Genomic DNA, 6,589 nt, shown 5'->3' on the forward strand with positions numbered 1-6,589 from the left:
TATATATATATATTAAATAATAAATCCAATAATTTAAGTATTAAGTTCAGATTATAAAAATACAAACCGTATTTTCTCGAGTTAACTCCCGTTGTCTTTGCCATTTTTCCTTGCTTAGCCGAGATTTCCCGAGACAACGTTAGCTATGAGAATTAAAACAATTCATATTCGTTAATTCACTACTAATTTACATCTAATTAATACAATTTCTATTAAATTTCTACTTTAATTTCAATTTAATCTTAACTAAATTCACTTACTTTTTCTATCTTAATTCATACTTCATTTCTATTCAAATTTTGTTCAAACTCATACTTAACTATTAATTTTCCAGCATATTTTCTTAATTTTGAAATTTCATCAATTTGGTCCCTACAACATAAAATTTATGAATTACTTTACAATTCAATCCTTATTTCATTTCTAACTTGAATTTCTATCAATTTAACCCTTATTTCATCATTTTACTCAACATGAACATTATCTAGAAATCTAATAACTTTCAAAATATCAACTTAATTTCATCAAAACTTTGTTTTAAAGCTTCTAAAATATCAAAATTGAGTAAAAAGGGCTAAATTGACATACCTATTTAAACCTCAAGCTTTAAACCTTTAATTTTCCCTTTCTTCTTTCTTTTCTCCTTTCGTTCTTTCTTTCACTGCTTTTCGTTTTGCCTATTCTATTTCTATTTCTATTATTTTTCTTTCTTTATTTCATTAAACAATTATATATATCTATATATATATTATAATAACTTAATAATTATCCATTATAAAAATCTATTTAATAACAAATATTTTTTTAACATTTGTACCCATTATAATATCACACTTGTCTTTCACTAATCTTTTTTATTATATAATATATTATTTAATAATATACTTATATAATAAGTAAATATACATGTATTTTGCAAATGTATGTATATTAGTATCACACATGTCACTACACATACCATACATTTGTCAACTTTTTATTTATTTATCATAAAATCTTAATTTAATAATAATAAATACATTAATATTTACTTAAATAATAAGCAAATACATATATGTATTACAAATATGTATATTATATTTATTATACTTGTATTTTATTTTTTCCATACACTTGGCATTTTTTTTGGTTTATTTACTTATTTAGTCCTTTTAATTTTCTTTATTCTATAATTAAACTTTCACACTTCTTTCAATTTAATCCTTTTATCCAATTATTCATAATTAAATTAAATTCACTTAATTAAACTCTAATTAACCACTCATTTTACTTCGTAAATATTTTTAAATAAATATTTACGAATCCACTTTTCAGAAATAAAGACCCGAAAATACATTTTTACATCGGTAAAATTCAGATCATTACAAGAAAAATGTTGTATGGGTTATTGCCGACAGATTAACTAAGTCAGCCCACTTCATACCAGTGCGTACCTACTACTCTATTGAGAAATTACCTGACTTGTATGTTTTCGAGATTGTAAGGCTACATCGTGTACCATTGTCGATTGTTTCAGATCGCGACCCAAGATTCACCTCAAGGTTTTGAAAAAAAGTTACAAGAGGCTCTAGGAACCAAGTTAAGTTTCAGTACGGCTTTTCATCCACAGACTGACAGACAATCGGAAAGAGTAATACAGATCTTAGAGGACATGCTAAGATGCTGCGTCCTTGAGTTTCAAGGAAGTTGGGAAAAATACTTACCATTGGTTGAATTTGCCTACAACAACAGCTATCAATCGAGTCTGAAAATGGCACCTTATGAGGCCTTGTATGGACGAAAGTGTCGAACGCCCTTATATTGGACAGAGTTGAAAGAGAGTCAGATTCACGGAGTTAATTTGGTCAAAGAGGCTGAGGAAAAAGTTAAATTGATTCGGGAATGCCTAAGGGCCGCTTCAGATAGGCAGAAATCCTAAGTAGATTTGAAGCGGAAGGAGATCAAGTTTGAGGTCGGTGACAAAGTATTCTTGAAAGTTTCCCCTTGGAGAAAAATCCTCAGATTTGGTAGAAAAGGCAAGTTGAGCCCTCGTTTCATAGGACCTTATGAAATTACCGAGAGAGTAGGGCTTGTGGCCTACAGATTGAAATTGCCGCCAGAGTTAGAAAAGATTCACGACGTGTTTCATGTGTCTATGTTACGCCAATACAGATCTGACCCTTCACATATAATTGCACCTATTGAAGTTGAAATTCTTCCAGATATGACTTATGGTGAAGAACCGTTCAAGATTTTAGCTCGAGAGGTTAAACAGTTAAGAAATAACGATATACCAGTTGTGAAAGTTTTGTGGCATAGACATGGAGTTGAGGAAGCCACGTGGGAACTCGAGGAGTCTCTGAGAGAACAGTATCTGAATTTATTCACTGGTAAGATTTTTGAGGACGAAAATCCCTACGGGGGGAGAAATGTAACAACCCGATTTAGGGCCTATCGGAACAGTGGTCTCGGGACCATAAATTTGAAGTTAGAAAAGGATTATTTTACCATTTTTATGAGGTTATAGTATGATTTTATTAGTGCATGAAAAATTTGGTGAGCTAATTTTAATGTTTTCTAGCCCAAATTTGAAAAAGGACTAAATCGCATAAAAAGGCAAAAGTTGCATTTTAGTACCTAAATGAGTTAAATAGCTAAAGAAATCAAATTGAGGGCTTTTAAAGGGCAATTACACCCTTTTTATTAGTGTTGACCGGCCATGTGATGGGTTTTAAGCAAATAGTCAAAGTATTAGTGGATGATGTCATGATTTGGTGATAAAATAATGCCTAAAAGCCTAGCTATCATTTCTTTCTTCTTCATCTCTTTTCTCCACTGAAAATATCAGCAAAAATGTATTTTTGAAGGCTGAAAACTTTCAGCAACTTAAAGCCCTCACAAGTAAGTGATCCCCACACCCTTTGTTGGTGATTTTTGCATTTTTGAGACCCTTGAAGCATGAGCTTTCAAATGAGGGTGATATCTTACAAAATGGTCAAGAGTTTAGGGTTTTTCCATGGATGTATTTGTGATGTTTATTGAGTTTTTATGGAAGAATATGAGTCCTAGTTGTGTCATGAACAACTTTGGTAAAGGAGTTTTCATAGAAAACACCTAAATGGACTATTTTGCATAAGTTGTAAAATAGTTAGTAAGCATGTGAAATAGTGAGAATTTGAAGTTGCTATAAGAGTAAAAATAGTTCAGTTAGGCCTAAGATACAAAGAAATTTGATGAAAATTAATTTTCGAGCATAGGGGCAAAATGGTCATTTTGTCAAAGTCTAGGGGCAAAATGGTCATGTTACCAAAGATGTGAATTTATAATTTCCTAATTGTAATTAGTGACTAAATGAGTGTATATTTCTTTTATAGATCAAGATTTACCAAATCCGAACCTAGATCGGGGGAAGCCAAGCAAACCGATTAAACCGAATAGCTAAGTACTTATTGTAAACCTAAGTAAGTTGTATGTAAATGATACAACTACACTATTAATACTTGTATTCATATTTCCATTGAATTGATATTGTATGAGTTGTTCAGTTATGAATTGAGAATGCCTAGTAATATTTGAGATAATAGAAATATCTCGTTGAAACATTAGAATACGAACTAGATATTTGTGCCAAGGCATTGGGTGATGTGTGCGCCAATGTAAGACATGTCTGGGACACGCTTCAGCCACATTATTAGAGCCAGTGTAAGACCATATCTAGGACATGGCATCGGCATCCAGATGAGGGCTAGTGTAAGACATGTCTGGGACATGCATCGGCCTCGACAGAGATAGCCAGTGTAAGACGTGTCTGGGACACGCATCAGCTAAGAGTTGTTCTAGTGTAAGACATGTCTGGGACATGCATCAACACGCGTATATGAGAGCCAATGTAAGACCATGTCTGGGACATGGCATTGGCAATATATCCCATGTTGAAGGTTCATAGAATATCCAGTAGTATTCCAAACATTTCAATGATAAGAGTTATAGATCAATTTTGATAAAGAAAGAATAATCATGTCGTGAGTGGTACAGGTACCTATATGGTAAGCATGAGTAATGAGCTTAAATTAGAGAAAGTGACTCAAGTAGATGATAATGAGTAAGTTAAATTATGTTTACCTTTGATCTATAAGTATGATGACTAATGGTGAGATTGTTGTTGTACATTTATTTATATGCAACTTACTAAGCTTTATGCTTACCCTCTTTCATTTCCCTCTTCTTTCAGTGTTATCAAGCTAGCTTATGGATCCCTTAAAGTCAGATATATCGATCACACTATCAACCACAATACTTGATGTAGTTTGATTTATATTTTTGAAAGTGGCATGTATAAGACTAGACTAGGATGTTGTATTAAGAGAATGATTCATGTATTTTGGCTTAAGTTAAAGGCCCTTCATTTTGTAATCAAGCTTGGAATAATGACTATTATTTTATTTTGATGAATGCATATAATGTTCTTTCTATGGATGAATTAGTGTCCATTGCGATGAGATTTATATGTTGAAATGATCTTTTGTAGGTTGTGCAAAATGGGTGACAAAAGGGCTTGGGAAATAGCCTAGTTTGTCCACACGGGTAAGACACACGGGCGTGTGTCTATGCCGTGTGTGACACACGGCTCACACCCATGGACGTGTGTTATGGCTATGTGTCCCCTGCACTTAATTTTTTTAAAGTCATTTTAGCACACGGGTAGGCCACACGGACGTGTGTCCATACCGTGTCATAAAGTCAGTATGCATGCTAGTAGTACACTGGCAAGAGACATGGCCATGTGTCTCGGCCGTGTGAATGACACGGTTATAGGGCACGGGTGTGTGCTTGGGTCGTGTGGTTTTGCCAGAATGCCCAGGTTTTCAGACACGGGTTCGGGACACGGGCGTGTCCCTAGCACACGGTTGTGTGCTCTATACCCACACGGGCGTGTGGAGCTTTGTTGTATGAAATTTTTCTAAGTTTTTTTTATGAGTTCTCGATTAGGTCCCGAACCACCTCGGATGAACGTTTTGGGCTTGTAATCCCATGTTAGGGGCAGATTGTTTGTGAAAAGAAGTTTTAAATTATTTGAGATTTCACGGCCCAGTTTTGTTTAGTTAGTTGAGTTTAAGTCAGGTAGCACCACGAACCCCATCCTAACGTCGGATACGGGAGAGGGGTGTTACAAAAGGTCCTTGTATCTCTCCCATGCATCGTAGAGTGTTTCTAAATCCATCTGCACAAAAGAAGAGATATCATTATGTAATTTAGCTATTTTAGCTGGCGAAAAATATTTTAATAGAAATTTTTCGGTCATTTGTTCCCAAGTAGTGATTGACCCTTGTGGTAACGAGTTCAACCACTATTTAGCTTTGTTCCTCAATGAAAAGGGAAATAGTCGAAGACGTATGGCATCATCAGAAACGCCATTGAATTTAAATGTATCGCATAGTTCCAAAAACTTTGCTCAGTGAGCGTTGGGATCTTCATCCTGCAAACCATCAAATTGAACAAATTACTGTATCATTTGAATAGTGTTAGGTTTTAATTCAAAATTATTTGCAGCAATAGCAGGCCTAACTATACTTGATTCAGTTCCTATTAAAGAAGGTTTAGCATAATCATATATAGTGCGTGGAGCAGGGTTTTGAGTAATCGCAATCGCAGGAGGTAGCTGATTGCCTTGGTTTTCAGCCATCTCTTTGGTTGGGGGTTGAGTATCATCCTCTTGCTCGTTCTCTGTGTATCTTAAGCTTCGCGTTATTTCTCTTTGGTTTCTGTGAACTGTGTGATTGATTTCTTCGTCAAAAAACTAGTGGCCCTGACGGGTTTCTTCTAGTCATAAACTATAAAAACCTGCTAAGAGAAAGAAAAAGTAAATTAATAAAATAAAAATAAAATAAAATTAACTTGCAAGAAAAATAAATGGCTAAAGTAATAAAAATTGAGCGTTCCTAATATCTTAGTTCCCCGGCAATGGCGCCAAAAACTTCATCGCGTGATTTCGTGATAGGTTTTAAATATTTATGATTAATCATTCTTGAAACTAACTATTATCGCGATGTAGGCTAGTGTACCTATCGAACAGTAGTATAGTTTTAGCAAGACCGGATTGTCAAACCCAAAGGAACTAAAAGTACTAGTATGACTGTCTTTTTATTATCTAGCCTAAGAATAATGGGTTTTGTTTTAACTAACTAATTATCTAAACTAATAACTCACAGAGAATAGAATTGGGGAATTGCTTTTGGGGAAATCGATTGAATTAAGATAATACCTAAGGAAAAATCCACCTAGACTGCACTTGTTATTCTGGCTACGAATCGGACGATTTATTCATTTAACTTGTTCCGTAGAGATCCCTAAGTTATGTTATTATCCCTATTAAAGACTAATAATGTCTAATCCCTAGATTGAATAATTGAGACCTTTCTCTAATTAACACCCTAGGGTTGCATTAACTCGATCTATGGATCCCCTTATTAGGTTTCACCCTAATCCGGCAAAATCTTGTCACCCTATGTCTAGGTGCGCAATCAACTCCGCTTGATTATGACAAATGTACTCTTAGACAAGGTCTATTCCTCCTCTGAATAAGAGCTTATCTTGAATCAATATCCTGGGA

General features: G+C 34.3%; 1 non-coding gene across 1 annotated transcript; it reads left to right on the forward strand.

The window, feature by feature from the left end:
• Positions 1 to 5,128: 5,128 nt before the first annotated feature.
• Positions 5,129 to 5,233, forward strand: LOC121210187 (small nucleolar RNA R71). Its single transcript, XR_005905314.1, has one exon. It is a non-coding gene; the product is annotated as a small nucleolar RNA R71 (small nucleolar RNA).
• Positions 5,234 to 6,589: the final 1,356 nt, after the last annotated feature.

The sequence above is a fragment of the Gossypium hirsutum genome, chromosome A11 (genome assembly GCF_007990345.1).
Source record: "Gossypium hirsutum isolate 1008001.06 chromosome A11, Gossypium_hirsutum_v2.1, whole genome shotgun sequence".
In the NCBI taxonomy this organism is placed as follows: domain Eukaryota; kingdom Viridiplantae; phylum Streptophyta; class Magnoliopsida; order Malvales; family Malvaceae; genus Gossypium; species Gossypium hirsutum.